This window comes from Hydra viridissima, unplaced genomic scaffold, assembly GCF_058129835.1.
Source record: "Hydra viridissima isolate aposymbiotic clone 2 unplaced genomic scaffold, HvirCarnegie_v1 scaffold_1, whole genome shotgun sequence".
NCBI lineage: Eukaryota > Metazoa > Cnidaria > Hydrozoa > Anthoathecata > Hydridae > Hydra > Hydra viridissima.
The window spans coordinates 7,052,569-7,071,889 of NW_028324300.1; the positions used below are offsets into that span (position 1 = coordinate 7,052,569).

At 29.5% G+C, this 19,321-nt stretch overlaps 1 protein-coding gene and 2 pseudogenes across 2 annotated transcripts in view; 1 reads left to right on the plus strand and 2 right to left on the minus strand.

Annotated features, from left to right (window-relative positions):
- The window catches only part of LOC145187981 (uncharacterized), a 433,414-nt gene that overhangs the window by 344,040 nt on the left and 70,053 nt on the right, over nt 1–19,321 (minus strand). The window lies entirely within an intron of this gene.
- Nucleotides 2,585–6,634, minus strand: LOC149893112 (uncharacterized; annotated as a pseudogene). The gene is made up of 5 exons (XR_016444769.1): nt 6,552–6,634; nt 6,371–6,443; nt 4,118–5,587; nt 3,713–3,925; nt 2,585–3,647 (listed from the first exon to the last, which is right to left on the minus strand). The product of XR_016444769.1 is annotated as an uncharacterized LOC149893112 (transcript).
- On the plus strand, nt 9,949–15,042 carry LOC149893113 (uncharacterized; annotated as a pseudogene).

Below are 19,321 nucleotides of genomic sequence, written 5' to 3' on the forward strand. Positions count from 1 at the left end.
ATATATATATATATATATATATATATATATATATATATATATATATATATATATATATGTGTGTGTGTGTGTGTGTATATATATATATACATACATACATATACATACATACATACATACATACATACATACATACATACATACATACATACATACATACATACATACATACATACATACATACATACATACATACATACATACATACATACATACATACATACATGTATGCATGTATGTACGCATGTATGCATGTATGTGTGTATAACTAGTTATTTAATATAAAATGATTTAAAAGAAAAAGGTATGCCATGCAAAATAACAGTAATTATAAAAGTTTTATTTTTCTAATAAGTTAGTGAATATCATTTACTTTTACTTACAGTATTTTATTTATCAAGTATTTATCAAGTAATCATCAGTAGTTATCAAATATTACTAATTATCTTTTCTTACCTTTTCTTACTTTTAAAAGAAAAGCGTTTTCAATATTTTTTTTTTTGCTTGGCATATATACTTGTGTATATATACATGTGTTATTATATATATATATATATATATATATATATATATATATATATATATATATATATATATATAAATACACACGGTCGTTTGTAAGAGGAAAGTTATTATACGCATGCGCAGTAGAGTTAAAAATAATTTAAAATTTTAAAAATGGCTACGGATGCAACGTTTTTAAAAACTTATCATCGACAACGAGTAACTTGTTTAATTTTAGATAATTAAATAGGCTTTTAACTAGTTTTTTAAATGAAATTATTGTGAAAATAACTTTCACCTGTACTAAGAAATGTTTTAAATAAAATACAAAACCTCTGAATGTGAATAAAATCTACTTTCAGCTAAAGCTACTTTTACTGTTTTTGTTTATAATCTTTAAACCTTTTTTAAAAAAATTTTGAGCGTAGAAATTTTTATTTATTCAGCAAGATGAACCTTTTATCTTTTTTGCATTTTTTGCTTATATGAGGATTCAATTTTTTTTGCAGGGTTAAAATAAAATCTTAATCGTTAACTTTTTGTAACCTGTTGCTACGGTACTCCTTTCCGATGTATATACATATAGGTATGTGCGAAAAAATTTTAAAATATTTATATATTTGATTATTATATATCATTGGAAAGAGCTTTAATTAAGTATTACAATGGTGAAAACCTCATAAAAAATGAATAATTCTACAAAAAGTTATGCACATTTAAGTAACAAAATTTCATAAGAAGGATTGCTTAAGAAAACTGCCACCAACATAAAAATTTCATGTTCGGCTAACGGCAACTTTGTAATCGAACTTTATTGTTTATTTGCGCAATATTTTGCTTCCGTTAAGTTTTCATTCAACTTAACGCTTTAATAAAAAAAGTTATGTTAAAAAATTTTTTAGTATTTTAATTAATTTATCATATTTATTAAAGTAATAAAATATTTTTTATAATGAATTAAAAATTGATAATAGAATTTTATAAATTAATATGATAAATATCGCGGATGCAAGCGTAATAATAACCTCTATGTAATTATAATATTATATTAAGCTCTAAGTAATTATAATATAATACCTTATTATACTTATATTATGTAATATTTTAATATGTAATGAATACTGTGAATATAATTAAAGGCGTATTCCATTACTAAATATTATTTTATGCTGTGTATAGTGTGTATTTATATACCCAGCTAGAAAGTCAAAATCGAACTTAAAGATTCATGGTTTCTTAAGTTATATCTATTTTTCGTGATCCTGTTTTCGGATAACACTTTTATAAAAGTAGTAATCGATTTATTTCGATAACTACTCCCCCTCCCCCAAGAAATTGAACACTTCAATAAATGTAAATAGTTAAACAAAAAAAAACTCATTTGCTTAGTAATGTTTTTAACAGGATTGTGGCTATGAAAATAGCCTTTTTCGTGATGATTGTGACTGCCTAATCCGAACAAGACGCATCTTTTCTATTTACCAAACAGCATTGACATCATAGATAGAAAATGTAGGTTCTTGTCTTCTGAAGGTATCAATATCCACAGAAGCAAAAGTCTAACTTTCAGCATGCTCTGATAAAACCTTGCAATAATAAACAAAATAAATTATATCTGGTATGCCCTAGGGTAAAAATAAATCAAAATAACTTAACTCCTGATGCATAACACATTTTACCATTTAAACATCGATAGAAGTAAGTCGATCTCTTAATGTTTGCTTTGACAAATCCTCACAATAATACCTGAAATAAAATAGATGTGATATATAAAAATGATAATGAAAAAGTATAGATCTGTTCATAGACTAGCCATTAGAGGATGGCTAGTCTATGATCAAGTTATACTGATTTATTAAAATTACTAAACACCAGCATCTTGTTTAGTTAATGCATCAGCACCCAAGCAAATATTGGATGTCAATAACTACCCCACTTCCTGAAATAAGATCTGATATGTACAAATAATGAGAGAAATATATATTATTTCATAACCTTACAAAAAAAAAAAAAAAATGCTAGGAGGAGCATAATATATACAATAATTACAATTGCAAAAATATTTCTAACAATTTGACTTACCTATTATCTGTAAGTGATATCTATTAACACAAGCATATAAACCATTTTACTTTTTATAATAAAACTTACCATACTATTATCAATTCAATCACAATTTGTTTATGATATCACCATATCACCGCTTATGATGTATGCAGAGAGTTGATATTTAGTCATAACGTACTCAACACCATCATCATCCTCATTCTCATTTGGTTTCCAATAAGAAACTATATATATGGCACTGTTCTTTTTTTTAATGCTAAGAAGTCTGCCATAGTATATGTCTTGGCTGCTAGTGTCAGCATCATGCCACATGTGGCATATATTTCTTCCAACAGCAGTACCATTGAGAATGTCTTCAATATCTGCAGCCGCATTACTTTCCAAATCAGAAAACAGTTGCTTTATCTGCTGAGGCATGCAAGATTTTAATACTTTTTCTACTTTTCTTCTTTCTTTGTCCTCCTTAATTTTAATCATTTTCGCCATGCGTTTAATCAACTCCACCTTCATTTCTTCATGGCATTGTATGTTTGCTAACCGCTTTTTTGGGCTGAGGAGATGGACCAAGCTATCAATTTATTTCGTACATCAGTTGGTTTTTTAGAAAGGAAATCAGTTGTCCTATTTTTGCATGTGCGAATTTTTGATGACAAGAAACAAAGAGTGGCATTACAAGCTTTCTGTTTTGCAGCGCTAAACATACCTACAGCGCCAAACATACTTCAATTGATCAGTTGAGGTCATGTTGAACTGTCGCTCATACTGACAGTCAATAACACTAATGATAGCATTTAGGCAGCTGGCTAATGCGCATCTCATTTCTTCAGTCCTTGGGCAAAAGTTATTAATTGAATTAAAAACTGGATCATTGAGATCACCGCCAAAAAAGTCTTTTTTTCTGTGAATAAGGGAAAGGGGCATTGTGCTGCTTTCAACAAGTGCATTGCGAACATCTTTGACAACTTGAATGCCAGACAAGTAGTCAAGTCCATGACCTGATGCAACATAGAACTTTTTCATCCAAGGACCAGTTAGTAGCTTTCCAATTAATGCTAGGGCACACATTTCATGGATACCTTAAATTAAATATAATATGTCATAAAGTATATGATAAGATCATTATTACACCATAAAATCTAACCTGTTTTAGATGTGAAGTCTTGGAACAAACAATTTCTTAGTCCTCCACACAAAACTACTCCAGAAAACAGAAAACTTTGAAGTTTGTGGAAGTGATGGATCAAAACTCCACATGTATGAAAAAGGATGTGCAGTCTATTTCCTCTATTGCGTGGTATTAATCCTCTGGGCAGGCCATGTTTGTCCAAAAAGTTAACAAAGCTTTTTGGATCACCTTAAAAAAAAAAAAATTATCAGCAAGTGTGCAATGCAAAGAACTTGTTTGTAAATTTGAAACAAGTATGCTAATCAACAAACTTTTTATGTTCAGAATATTATTCAAAATCATAATTTTATCAGCAAAACAACATTAGAGTAATAATATGATAAATAGTTTATTTACCTTTACCTTTATTTATTTATTTACCTTTACTGTCCTTGTAACAGAGTTTATTGAGCTGAACAACAATGTTTGCAGCAAAGCAATCTCCAAAAAGCTTGCCTTTTGAAGTTTCCAAGGCTTTAAGTGATGACTTGCAAGCAGTGGTGATTGTGTCTAAGGGGTGAAGGTGACAGTTCAGTTCATTTAATGATTTCTGCCAAAAAATGTTTAACTTTGTTATCGTTGCATGATTCACTGCCACTCTGTCACTCATTGTGTTAGCTATGTTGTTAATAATAGTGCTTTGTACATCAGTATATTGTTTCTGGTAAAAGTCACTATACATCTTAGCAAGATTATCCACAGACTTTGCAATATGACTCATATAGTCATAAGCTGTACCTCCAGCAAGTTGATCAATGGCTACAACCATACATAAAGATTTAGTTGTTAAGTGCACAACATTTACATGAACCCCCTCCTGGGTTGTAGCATCAAAACCAAGTGTCAAATTTTTTGTTGAGAATGCTATCTCAGCAGTCTGGAGTTCTGAAATAACACCTAGCTCACGCATCATCTGCTCCACAGTTGTGCGATGTGGAATTTCACTAAATATATATCCAGTGTGTTCTCCAACTTTATGAAGAAGTTGTGGCACACAGTGAGTAGGAACTTGACATGCCAACATGTCATAGATTACAGCCCTAATATTGGATGAGAAGACATTTTTATACTTGGTGTTTTGTACTTTTTGCTCCATTTGTTCTATCTTCTCCTGTAACTTAAGCATGTCATTCTAAAGGGCAGAAATCTCTGCATTCTTTTCAGTAATTTGTTGACGTAAGATGGTTTCTTCATTAGACAGCTTTGTTTGGGCAAATTCTAGCTGTTTTCTTAAACGAAAATTTGCAACTTGAAGCTTTTTTAACTGTAAGTTAAAATGTTGGAGTTTTAATTTATTCCTCAAACTTTTAATTGTCTTGTCTTTGCGAGCGATGCTCTCATTAAGATGTTTAAATCTTGCCCTTACCTTAGCTTTTTTCTTTAACACTTTTAACTGGTCAGCTCTTAACCTGGATAATGATGGTCTTGAATCAGATGAAGATAAAACACTAATATGTTTAGGAGATGAGTTAACTGACAAAGATGAAATAGTGTTACTTAATTTTGAGGTTGACTGTAATGACTGTGCTGCTGGCAATACTGTCATTTGAAAAAAGAAAAGCTTATTGCAAAAGTCAACAAAATGTTTAGAATCTCTTAAAAAATTGCATGCCCAGTTTTTTGATTCTTTAACAAGAAGTTTAATATGACTTCTACAAATCTTGAAGCCATAAAGCTTATTGACTTGTTCAATAGTTGCTTTTTGTGATTCATTATTGCTAATGAATATAAACAGTATATGTCCATTTCTACAGTCTATGTCTATTTGTGAAGGCAAAGTGAAGTTTGTTGCTAGATATTTTTTTGCTGCACCACGAAACACGCGCATATTCTTTTTGGGTCCCATGATACCTTAAAATGTCAAGTATAATTATTTTTAAAATGAATAAAATTTAATTCATTTTAAAGAGAATAATGTTTACTTTAATTTCATTTTTTTTCAAAAACAAAAATCACTTACTTATTTCTGTTTTAGACAAAAACACATAAATTGCTTTATAAGATGACAAAAGTGCACATAATTATTATTTGATAATAATTATGAGCAACTTTATTATAACATAAATATTATTTGCATGCTAAATTTTTTTTTTAAAAAAATGACCATATGATGCATCATATAATGCACACCATCCCATACCTCATTCACTCATAATCATCATAAAAAATTTATCATAAATTATCAACAAATTAAAATATAAAATTAAACTATTGAATGATAGCATATTGTTATTAAATAATGCAGTATTATTTAACAACATTAAACAATAACAATAAAATATATTTTAGTTATAATAATTATGATAATATAATGCAAAGAGCATTATGAGCAAATCAGAGGTGCATCATATAGATACTTTTTTCAAATTATTAAGCTATTATGATGATATTCGTTTTTGTTTTTAAAGAAATTGGCTATAATAATGTTCTATTTCATTTTGTTAGAAAATCGTTGAAAGGGCCGCCCCCCCCTCAATCCCCCATTATATTGTGAAAAATATTAAGATAAGGTACCTATTCTGCTACAAAAAATTAGGTGTCTGCTACATAATATTTTTCAATGAAATTTCGCATGCATATAAAAAATTAGTTTTTAAATTTGGCCCAATTCATTTAAAAAAAGACTCAACATACCTTCGATATCAATTTTATATCTGAACTACGACGAAGTTTTTTAGAACAGTTAATTCAATAATAGCAGTGGTAACTGAAAAAAAATACAAACACAAAAATGAAGTTTAACTATTCTACTTTTTAAAAAATAAATATGTTGATATGAAATTCTAAAAAATAACACGACAAAATGCATTCGTACAACACATACGCCAAGTACAATAAAATGGTCGCAGATTTTGATTACAAAATCGGTCCTGTAATTGGATGGATATGCACATACCTAATATATATATATATATATATATATATATATATATATATATATATATATATATATATATATATATATATATATATATAAAGTTTAATGATTAAGAAAAAGTGTAATGATTAAGATGCAAAAAAAATTGAATCCTCATATAAGCAAAAAATACAAAAAAGATAAAAGGTTCATCTTGCTGAATAAATTTAAATTAAAAAATTTCTACGCTCAAAAATATTTTAAAAAAGGTTTAAAAATTGTAAACAAAAACACTAAAGTTGCTTTAGCTGAAAGTAGATATTATTCACATTCAGAGGTCTTGTATTTTATTTGAAAAATTTTTTCGTACAGCTGCAAGTTATTTTCAAAATAATTTCAAGAAAAAACTAGTTAAAAACCTATTTAATTATCTAAAATTAAACAAGTTACTCGTTGTCAATGATAAGTTTTTAAAAACGTTGCACAGTGGGCTAATTTTCAAAAAAGCTGGCCTAAAGTCAAAAAAAAAAAATCACTATTGTGATTTTATTATTTTGAAACTACATAAACAAAGCCCTGTTGCATTTAATTGTATAAGAAAAAATAGTATAAATTTTAAAGTTACCTAAATCTACGCAGTTAAACATCTGTTATTAAAAACACTTAATAGGCATTTTAAAAACAAAAAAAAAATGTGGTCAAATAAGTATCGTTTACAAAAAAGTTATTTATCGTTACTAAAAAACTAACTATGGACGATACTATTCAAGGTATTTATATAATATTTTAGTAAAATGTTTTATATTATTTCTCTAAATTTTATGCGAAAAGTGCAAACAAAAAAGTACAGAATAAAGTTTATTTATTTTCTTTAACCTATTTTTCAAGCATTGAAAAAGAAGTGAACCCGCGAGATTCCGCTTAGTTATAATTTGGATGTTGTTCATAAAAGTGTATTCTAAAGATTGATTAAAAGAAAAGGCACCTATTTTTGCCTATTACTTCATTAACTTATATTGTGTAGTGCTAGTCGTGTTTTTTAGTAAACAAAATGGCGGTGTTTTATTTTCTTTACAAAATCAGTCAAATTGTATATAGATATAGTTATTATGTTTCTTGAGAAACTGATTTTGTTAAGTGCAATAAAACTACAAAAAAATTAGTAGCACATATGGATTCGCTTTTTTGAATGTTTTTTGCATCTTGGGTATAAACTTGGAATAAAAAAATGGCAAGCACGTTCTGACATTGAAAAAAGTATAATATTACAACAAAAATTGTTAATCCAGAATGCTTTTAAGCTGCAGCTAGGGTTAATAGTTGATCGACTGAAACCAGGATGCGGTAATACAAATGACGGAAATACAGCTCGAAGATTTTTTAAAAACTCACAAGTGTCTGCTGATATTCTAGGAGTGGATTTAGAACTAATAAATCGGTTTCATGTAATTTTACAGGTATTATCTAGTGGCTTTCCAATAGACGCAGACAAACTCAATAACTATTCTACCGAAACTGCACTACTTTTTGTTGAAAAGTATCCTTGGTACAACATGCCTACAACAGTACACAAAGTACTTATTCATGGAGCCTTAATAACAAAAACAGCAATACTACCCATAGGACAACTATCTGAGGACGCACAGGAATTGAGAAACAAAGACTTAAAAAAATATCGCAAAGATTTCTCCAGGAAAAATTCCAGAAAAAATACAATGCATGACGTTTTTTGCAGACTTCTGGTTTCGTCAGATCCTGCAATATCTTCACTTTTAAAATCTCATGCAAAAGTTAGCAGATCTTTGTCTTCTCAAGCTTTACAAATGTTATTACCTCCGGAGATTAACGAAAACTCTGAAACTCATTCGTCTGTGATTGAGTTTATCAACAATATTTCAACAATAAATGATTCAGATGACAGTGGTGATTTATTTTAAAGTAATATAAATGAAACAATTATGATAAATGATGCAAATAAAAGTTTTCCTTGTTTTCCTTGAACAAATAAGTAGAATAAATAATGAATTTTTCAATTTATTTTTTTTAACATTGCGGCATAATAATACAGTCATAATACATTATATATCGGTATTATATATAATGTTTATATATGTAATGTAAATAATACATTAGTCTATTGAACTTAAATGTCGAATTAGAACTAATTGGTTAAATACGAAAGCCCAAAGGCATTTCTAATGATTAATGTTTTTAAAACACCGCCATTTTGGATCTACCATTATTGAATTTTGGTACACTTATGTCAAATTCAAAGTTGGGGATTCAAAAAAATGCTTTACAGAAATTTTCCATTAATTATAATCATTTTTTGACTTTTGGCCAGGTTTTTTGAAATTCCGCCCACTGTGCGTTGCATCCGTACCCATTTTTAAAATTTTAAATTAGTTTTAACTCTACTGCGCTTGCGTATAATAACTTTTCATTTATTTCTGAAGTCTAAACGACCGTGTACAGGCTTGGTCGGGAAAGGCGTGCGATCGCACTCTGATCTTAACCACGCATACAATATTTAATTGCGACAACTTGCCCACGGTTTCGTAGATGTTTTAAGAACATTTCAAAAAATAATCAAGCGCAAAAAAGTTTTACTGGACCGATGAGAAACAATTACCAAAATTAAAAGCTGCCTGATTAAATTGTTATAAATTAAGTTTAGAATAATTAATAAACTTCGTCTTTTATGTTTAAATTATAATTAAGCGACACTCTTTTATATAAAGTAAAAACTTACTATTAATAATTGTTTAATAAAGAAACAACATGTTATTCAATTTATCAAAGAGTTTAGTATAATTTCTTTTATTTGAGTACTTCTGATTTATTACAACAAGATTCTTATAAACAAACGTTTGTCGATTTATTTAATAAATAAAAAAGTCAATCTTTTTTTAACCATTTCGCGCTTTGCGTAGTTGGCCTGAGTTTTGTTTTTACATATTACATACAATTTTTTGTAGTACGACAAACAAAAGAAACATTTAAATCATTCAGTTACTATGACAATGTTAGAACGTTGTTTTTAGCGGTATCTTTAAAAATGTTAAAAACAATTCCGCAACGTGCTAGACCCCTGAATTAGCGGTCTATAATGATCAGTATCCAAACAAATTACATTCCAAATGAATTATATTTTTATTTTTTATTTTACTAACCAAAATCAAATTTTAAATACGTCAAACTGTATGAAAGCGTTTTTTTATGATTAAACTCAAAAGGTAAAAATAAATTACAAGGAGGAAGCGGAACTGCTTTACCTCTGATTATGAAAAGTGAGTGGGCCTTTTTTTTTTATTATTTTTATTTTAATTTGTATTTAAAACAGAAATAAGTAAATTTAAGTTTAAGTATAACAAATTTGTAAGAATGACATCTGAAGCAAAAAAAATTAAAGATAGTAAACCAATATCTAAGAACTTAAAAACTTTTCTTTTGTGGGGGAAAGAATCAGTTATTGGATACACGAAAGAAAATGGCTTAGTTGTCAAAATGTGGTGTAAGATTTGTTCTAGGAACAAAACTGAAATTTTAACGGATGCTTTTGTTAAAGGAGTATCGAATAATTCTTTGACAGCGTTTACGGAGGGAACTTGTGTGGTGACAAAGTATCAGGTAAAATTAAAATAATTAGCTTGTTCTTATTTTGTGACTCCAGGAAATAATTTAAACATAATTTTTCTACCATTATATAACTTTTAATTGTAGTTATCTTATAATTTACTATATTACTTAGTGAATAAATTTTTTAGAGAATTGCTTAATTTTAACCGTGATTTTTTCTTTGATATTAATAAAGGTTGATCGCCATCTTAGAGGGCAAAGCCATAGATTAGCGGTGCTGATTGATAATTGTAACTCAGAAGATCCTGGAAGTAGTTGTGTTGCTAACCTCGATATGGAAAACTCGTTACCTATTACACAAGACAACCGCGAAGCGCTATTAAAGATGACTAGAACAGCCTATGAAATGGCTCTAAAACCAAGCATGCGAAATAGCCATTTCAAGACACTGATCAAATGCCAAAGACTTAATGGTGTACTCCTTTTAGAAGGAAAAGACAACAATAAAGCAGGTTATTGATTTTTAGGTTCAGTTTCTTTTTCGTAATTTGATAAAACAATTCAAATGAAAAAATCAAATTAAAGTTACGTTACTATTATAATGAAAGTTTGATTTTTTTTCAAGATTTTACATCCGAATGGTCTTATCCTTTTGATTTATCCATTTGATTTTTTAATTTGAAAAATATTAGTTATATCTTTTTTTTTTTTTTTTTATTGTTTTTTAATTTAATTTTTTGCACGTGAATATATCTCATGCATTGCCAGTGCTATTAAAGAAAAAGTTGCTAAAATTGTCAATGAAGCAAACTTTTTCTCCGTTTTTTCCGATGGTTCTCAAGCTAGAAAAACAAAGGATGAAAAAGAGTTGATTCTTGTGCGCGTTGAACACGAGGGGACTCCTGCCTGCTTTGCAGTTTCTTTACTTGATATGAACAGTTTGGTTGGTTTGGGTGCCAATACCATTAAAAAGGCTATTGATAGCATTTTTATTGAAACCGATAGTGTTCCTTTAACTGCGTCAGCTTACAAATACAAACTTGTAAGCGCTACGGCCGACGAAGCTTGCGTTAATTTTGGAATTTATAATGGCGTGTTAACACAATTAAAAAAAGATAGAATGTGGCTGATAAAAACTCACTGCGTAAACTAAGCATCGGCGTTACCGCACCGGCGGTAAAAAAAATTCGGTAAATTGCGGTAAAATGCGATAAAATGCGTATTACGCATTTTTACCGCATACGGTAAAATTGCGCATTACGCATTTTTACGCTTTATTATAACAGAAGACGGTAAAATTGCGTAAAAATGCGTAAAAACGGTAAAATTGCGTAAATACGGTAAAACTGCGTAAAAGCGGTAAAAATCGGTAATTTCGGTAAATTGTGATAAAAGTTAGTAAAAGTGGTAATTATTATAGTAAAAAATTACTTTGTTTTTATCAAGTCAGATAGTTGTTAAATAATTAATTACCCTCTAAAATTAAATTAGTCTCCTATATAAGCTTGATTAAAGTCAAAAAAGACTACCAGTCTCAAAGTTCTTGCTTCAGTGATCTGATTAGTACACCAAAACCACTACCAAATCAAACCATCTTCAAGAAACTGTCTCTTTGGAATTATTTTACCAAGCATGACAGAGAAGAGGATAACATCTCTGGCTCTGGCAAGAAATCAGGATTTGCTGAGTGCAATAAGTGCAAAAAAATGATTAAGCTGTCTTAAGGTAGCACCAGTGGAGTTAAAGTTCACTTAAAGTAAGTGTTTTACTCTTACTGTAGTTTAGTATATTTTAAATCTCAGTAATTTTGCGTAAATGCGGTAAAATGCACGAAAATTTGAATTACTCAAAACACATCAATGTGTCTTGTGGTTCATGTATTTATTTTTTATGAACTATCTATTATTGAAGCATTGTAATTTGCATCCTTTTTAATATTTATAACTCGGCTATTTTCTTTCAGATTCTGCCATCCACTATCTTTTTACGAGATGTAATAAGCTGATAATGAAAATAAAGAGGCTGATAAATCCAGTACCATAAGAGGATATTTGCAACATTTTAACGTTTCTGATAGAATGTAAGCAATGCTCTTATTCCCGGTCTTCTGAAAAACAGGTGACCATGCATAAAGTTCAAAAAGACATAAGTTCTCCACTTGCTTTGCAAAAGAACCGTAAATGAGGATGAAGAGCGTGACCCTCAAGTTGCAGAGTGCCTACACAACTTCATGGAAGAATTTAAGAAAAATCTATCAAATAATGGCATTAGAGTCAAATGCTATAATGTGGGTTCACTTCTGCACCCATATTATAGATGATATACACTTAAAAATATAGCAAACAGTGAAGAAGGGAGAAAACTGCCATCAAGGAATTGGTTGACAATTACCCAACCACAATCCAATTCTATGAGTCATTGGTTGATGATTATACTTCGTAAAAACATCAGACCTTGACAAATCTATTGATCCAGTGGACCTTGAGTTTTTGAAAGAAAGGAGGCAGATTTCAGCGAGCGCCCTGGGACTTTAAAATAAACCCAATCAAAGCTCAAGCCACCCTTGATGTTTGAATGTGAAAAGTATCAGACAATAGCCTTACCCAAAAGGAATGTGGATACTTTTGAATATTGGAAGCAAGATAAAAATGAGTCACCTTTGCTAGCTGGTCTGACTAGAAGTTACTTGGTTATACCTATGACTTCTGCTGATACAGGTTTTAGGCATAATGCAAAACCAGAAAACACCAGCATGTTAGTTTTTTGTAAGTCAAAAGTACACAAAGGTTCCTTCTAACCTCAAAGGTTGGGAAAAAACTTGTGAAGAAGAGCCATATAAGCTACCACATATCTGAGAAGAATCTGAGAAAAAACTTGTGAAGAAGAGCCATATAACACCACCAACTGAGAAGACTCACCAACAGGGAAGATTACAAAGTCAAACTAAAACTAAAAAAAGAGGTGCACCTAAAAAGACTTCCTAGCCAAATATCAGAAACTGAAATTGGTCCTGAAATTAAAGAGCAACAATAATTACAGTTAGACACTCAAAAGTGTCAAGAACTCTAGCTCAACAAAAAGGGTATAAAGGAACTCTAGGTGAAGACAAAACTCAAAGTCTCTTATTTGTTTATTGCAATGACACTTCAACAAAAAGGAAAATTAGTTAATGTAATGAAGTTGAATAGGGGAATGAGAAAAAAAAGTACAGAGCATCTGAGCTTGCAAATATTTTATAAGAGACAGATCGTGTCACATGATAGAGCCGAAAATATTTATCCTCGAAAATATCACCGAAATATTTCATAACCGAACAATTTAGAACCGAAAAGTAGGCGTCCTATGATTCAACCGAATCCTAAATTTCAATTTAGAACCGAATATGAGAAATTTATTACACAACCGAAAATATTCACGAAAAATATTAGAACCGAAATAATTTCAATCGAATTTTCGATCGAAATGTCATAAATGTATTTAGAACCGAAAAAACTTCGATCGAAAGTCATAATCACCAATTAGAATATAATATATATGTATATATATATGATCTATATATAATTTACAATAGTAAATAATCAAACAGTTCCTCCAACTAAGGCACAAAAACATTTAAAAAGTTTTCAATTTCTGAACGACAAATTGGACATCTTTTGTTTCTGTCATTTGCAAGGATATCTGAACACCGAAGACAGATACAAAAGTGTCTACATCTAGTCTCAAGTAAATCACTTCCTTCGCGTATTTTTGCAGTTCCAACACACAATTGATAGTTTTTGCATTTTAAATAAATGTAACCGTTGTGATTCTTGTTTTTTACATAGCAATTATTCCCAGCTATGTAGAGGAATGAATTTCTTCTTTTACCTTCAACTTTTTGATATTCCATTCTGTTGTTATTATTCCACCAACTACGAGATATTTTTGAAAATAAACAAAGTTATTTTACAATTTGTTATGTTAGACTGTATTTCAAACAGCAAGCGCTTTAAACTTATATTACAAAAGTATAAAAGTATAAAACTTATAAAATTTATAAACGCTAAAATAATTCGGTGCTAGAACTTTCGATTGTAAACCTTTTCAATGAATTTCGGTTCTAAAATCATTAATGACTTTCGATCGAAAATTCTATCGAAGTTTTTTCGGTTCTAAAATCATTAATGACTTTCGATCGAAAATTCGATTGAAATTATTTCGGTTCTAATTTTTTTCGTGAATATTTTCGGTTGTGTAATAAATTTCTCATATTCGGTTCTAAATTGAAATTTAGGATTCGGTTGAATCATAGGACGCCGAGACAGATGATGATATATCTGATAATTAATTTTTTATCAATAACTTGTTTCTTTAAAACTGTAAATGTATTATTTACTAATAGATATACAAAAAGCAATTTAAAATATCTTTTTTAGTTTTTCGGTAATCAGCAAAAAAAGCGGTAAATTGTGATAAAATGCGGTAAATCGTGGTAAAAGGCGGTAAAAAGTGATAAAAACGGTAAAATGTGATAAATGCGGTAAAAAGTAATAAATGCGGTAAAATTGCGCATTACGCTTTTTTACGCAAAATTACCGCGGTAATTACGCATTTTAACGCTTTTTACGCAGATTTACGCATTTTTACGCAATTTTACGCATTTTACGCAAATTTACGCATTTTTACGCACTTTAACGCATTTTACGCAAATTTACGCATTTTTACGCATTTTTACGCATTTTTACAGATGGTGCGGTAACGCCGATGCTTAGCGTTAACCATCGTTTAGAATTAGCAATAAAAGATACTGTGAAAGATATTTCCCAGTATAAAGAGTGTGAACGCTTTTACATTTCCATATTTAATTTATTTCGCAATTCTAGAAAACTAAAATGCGCAGTTAAAAAAGCTGCTGAGGCTTTGAACATTACATACTATACCTTACCTAAAATATTTGGAACGCGCTTTATAAGTTACAGGAGACGCGGCTTTACAAAACTTCACATAATTTAGGCACGTGTGCAAAATTTTTAAACTATTCAAATATCTAATTATTATACATAATTGCAAAGAGCTTTAAATCAGTATTATAATGGTGAAAATTTCATAAAAAACTAATCATTCTACTAAAAGTTATGCCCATTTAAGTGACAACAATTCATTATAAGGAATGCTTTAGAAAACTGCAACTAACTTAAAAACTTAGCGTTCGGTTTCCGGTGTTTTATAATAGAACTTCGTTGTTTAGTTTTTAGCGTATTACTTTGCCTCGATTATATTTTTATTCAACTAATAACGGTTTTGTGTTTGTGTGTGTCATGTTTTGAATATTTTTAAAAAATCACCAATATTTTAAATAAAGTTTCATTTTTCTAAAAAAACAATTTTTAATGAATAAAAAAGTCAAATATACAAAATGCTCATAATCTCATAATCGTGAATCCCCCCCCCCCCAATCTCTACAGCAGAAGAATATTTGGTACCTTTACTGCGTGCAAAAATAGAATATGAGCGTGTCATTATTTTTTAATGAAATTTGGCAGGTACATAGAAAATAGATATATAAAATTGATTCAAAAGTTAGAAAAAAAACCCATCATCCCTTGAATGTCAATTCACTTCCAGAACAGGAATGAAGGTTTCAATAGCAATGAAATCACTAAAAACGTTAGTAACTGCAAAAAAAAAACAAACTGCAATAAACTTACAATACTCTACTTTTTAAATATTATCTAAATCAATATAAAATTCTAAAAAAAAGACGAGAAAAATTCATTCTAACGACACCTACCTCGAGCACGCGATGAAAAAATGGTCACAGATTTTATCTTTAAAATCGGTGCCGTAAATCGCAGATACACACATACCTACATAATTGGCCTTCGCTTATTGTGGGTTTCGACAATGCTCTTGCTGATCGCGATACTAAAGCAGATATGCGTGCTAAACTTTCTGGATTATCCAAACGGTTGCATGACTACAGACTATTATGTATGGTTTGTAGTTATTTGGACATCTTAGAAAAGTTATCACCATTATCATTGGTTTTATCTCTCTCTCTCTCTCTCTCTCTCTCTCTCTCTCTCTCTCTCTCTCTCTATATATATATATATATATATATATATATATATATATATATATATATATATATATATATATATATATATATATATATATATATATATATATATATATATAATGTATTGTTATAGTATAATAATACAAATACTCTTGTTCGTTTGAGAGTGCTCGATACTATTGAATAATAGAGCAATATTTATTTATTTATTTATTTGTATAAAATGAATAAAAACACCTTTTTATGGAACTCTGAGTTTCATGCCTTTCGGCAATCATCAGCCATAGTGTATATCATTACTTAAAAACCGTTTAAAAATTACAAATTAAAATCACGGTAGAACGAGTTCTGACGTTACTAAACCGAAACTAAACAAAAAGACCTCAAAGGTTACTAAACCGAAACTAAACAAAAAGACGTCAAAGGTCTCCTTTGTATGAAATTTTTCGTCCCTGGTGTCGAATAAGGATAGCAAAAATTTGTTTGCATGACGGCACTTTGATATTATTTGATATCTTTTGTTAAGTAAGTTTTCTCTTTTGTATGATAATTTCTAATTTTTGATATAAATGATTTTTACCCATCTATTAGTGAAACCACTCTTACCAATGCAATCAGTTTCGCCGAACAACATGTTGTTATAAATAATGACGATAAAAAATTAATATATCATGTAAGAAAATCTTTAATTTTTAAAAACGATGAAGTTTGGATAAAGAAAAGAGGCGGATTATTTGATGTCACAATGGGTGCATTTGATGGAACTGAAGTTTGCGAACTAGTTGGTATCTTTATATTGTTTCAGTTTTCTGAATATTACGATAAAAATAATTTTGGCTTGTATCGTGATGACGGACTTGCTATTTTTGAAAAAAAAAGCGGCCAACAAATGAAGAAAATTAAAAAGCATTTTACGCATACTTTTAAAGGTAACAACCTAAATATCTCCATTCAATCTAATATTAAAATTGTCAATTATTTGAATGTAACATTGAACCTGATCGACAGTTCTTATCAACCATATTGTAAACCTAATAACCAATTTTTGTATGTTCATTCTGATTCAAACCATCCACTTAATATAATAAAAGAAATCCCTCGCACTAATGAGTCAAGATTATCAACTATGGCAATAAATGAAACTGTGTTCAATAACTCTATTCTTCCGTATGAAGAGGCTTTACGTAAATCAGGATACAATTCAAAACTCACATACCAACCGCAAATAGACAAACATCAAAGTAAACATTGTAAACGTAAAATTATATGGTATAACCCCCCGTTTAGCAAAAATGTTGAAACTAATATTGGAAAGCGCTTCTTAGCTTTAATCGACCAACACTTTCCAGTAGGACACAGGCTTCATAAAATTTTTAATCGAAACTATATTAAAGTTAGTTATAGGGTAAGGTTGCTAATATTGTACCGATGCCTATTTTGTACTTTTAACATAACTCGTTATTTTTACAACCCACAAGAAATTTTTTAACTTATTTTTTATCTTTGCTGAATGAAATTAAGGAGTCAACTGTTTTTTTTTGTCATCCAACTGCATTAAGCCCAGAGTAAGCTCTTTTTGGTTTGTTATTGGAGATTTTTTATTTTAGGTTTTTATGGCTAAGCATATTTCACTAAAAAAAGCAGAAGATATGATTTGTTCAGTGTATTTATGTTAAAGCATAATTTATCTAAATTCAAAATAAATACCTAGAATTTAAAGTATCTTATTTTTAGTTGTCAAATTTTTTAATTAACTGTATGTCAGATTAGTTGCGTAAATTGTACCTCAAGGCATGTCCTAAATTGTACCGACGCAACCATTCTGACCGCTAAAAAACGCTTGTAAAGTTTAACAAATTCCTTTTGAGATTCCAATTAGAAAAATATCCATACTTACAATACGAACTTCACCACTTAAACAAAAAATAAAAGTATTAGTATAACTCTTGTATTGACAAGCAGTCCTTAAAAAGATGCACTCTCTAGTTCAGTTTTACCAATATGTCAAGGCTGGTGTCATGTTGGCTGAGCAGGTGTTTATCAAAAGCAGATACAATATATCTGAAACTTTTGCCAAAAATAATGTTTTTATGTATTTTATTTTACAATATTTAGTGTGGTTGCTTTTAAAACAGATATAGTATATACTTTTTACATTATTTAGTATAATTATCTTTAATGCCTACCTTCCTCCTCTATTCTAATCTTAGCTAACCCATTGGTAAACATACAATTTAAATAAAAGTTGTGCCATATGTGGTGATACCTGTTTTTGGCAATTTCCAGAAGAAAAAAAAGTTCAAGTTGCATAGAGTTTATTAAATAAAAAACTTCATTTCATTATATTACGGGCAGTTAGGTGTTATGTTATGTTATATCAGAATATTTCTAATTGCTGATTTTATAAAAACCATTCCTTTTAATCAGTTCTTTAAATCCCTTAAATCTAAAATCATAAAATATTTGCAAAGCTGTAAAGTAATTGAAATCAAGAAAGTGGTACAATATTGGATTACAACGGTACAATTAAGGATCTAGTTTCCTTAATTGTACTCTTAGCGCTATTTTTTAAATTTGATTCTTCGAGACTTAACGCTTTTTAAATTTTGAGTTTTTTTTAACGTCTTTACAACAAACAATCCCTAAATTATGAAATTCAATTGAAAATCCCTGTTTCCACTCAGTAGATTGACTACATTTTTTAGTTTTGTCTTAGGGGGTACAATATTGGCAACCTTACCCTAGTTGCATGCCTAATATCAATTCTTTAATAAATGCACATAATAACAAAATTTTTCAAAGCAATAAATATAAAACAACAAAAGAATGCAACTGCATAGACAAAAAAAACTGTCCGTTAAATAACCAATGCCTTTCTAGCAATGTCGTATACCAAGCGACTGTAAATTCTGGGGATCCTCAATTCAAAGACAAAGTTTAAACTACATTTAAAGTTAGATATGCCAACCATCTTAAATCTTTCAACGCACTCAAATATAAAAATGACACCGAACTTTCTAAAGAAATATGGATGCTAAAGTCTAAAAATCTGAAACCGGTGATTACATGGAAGATTGTAGCACAATGCAAG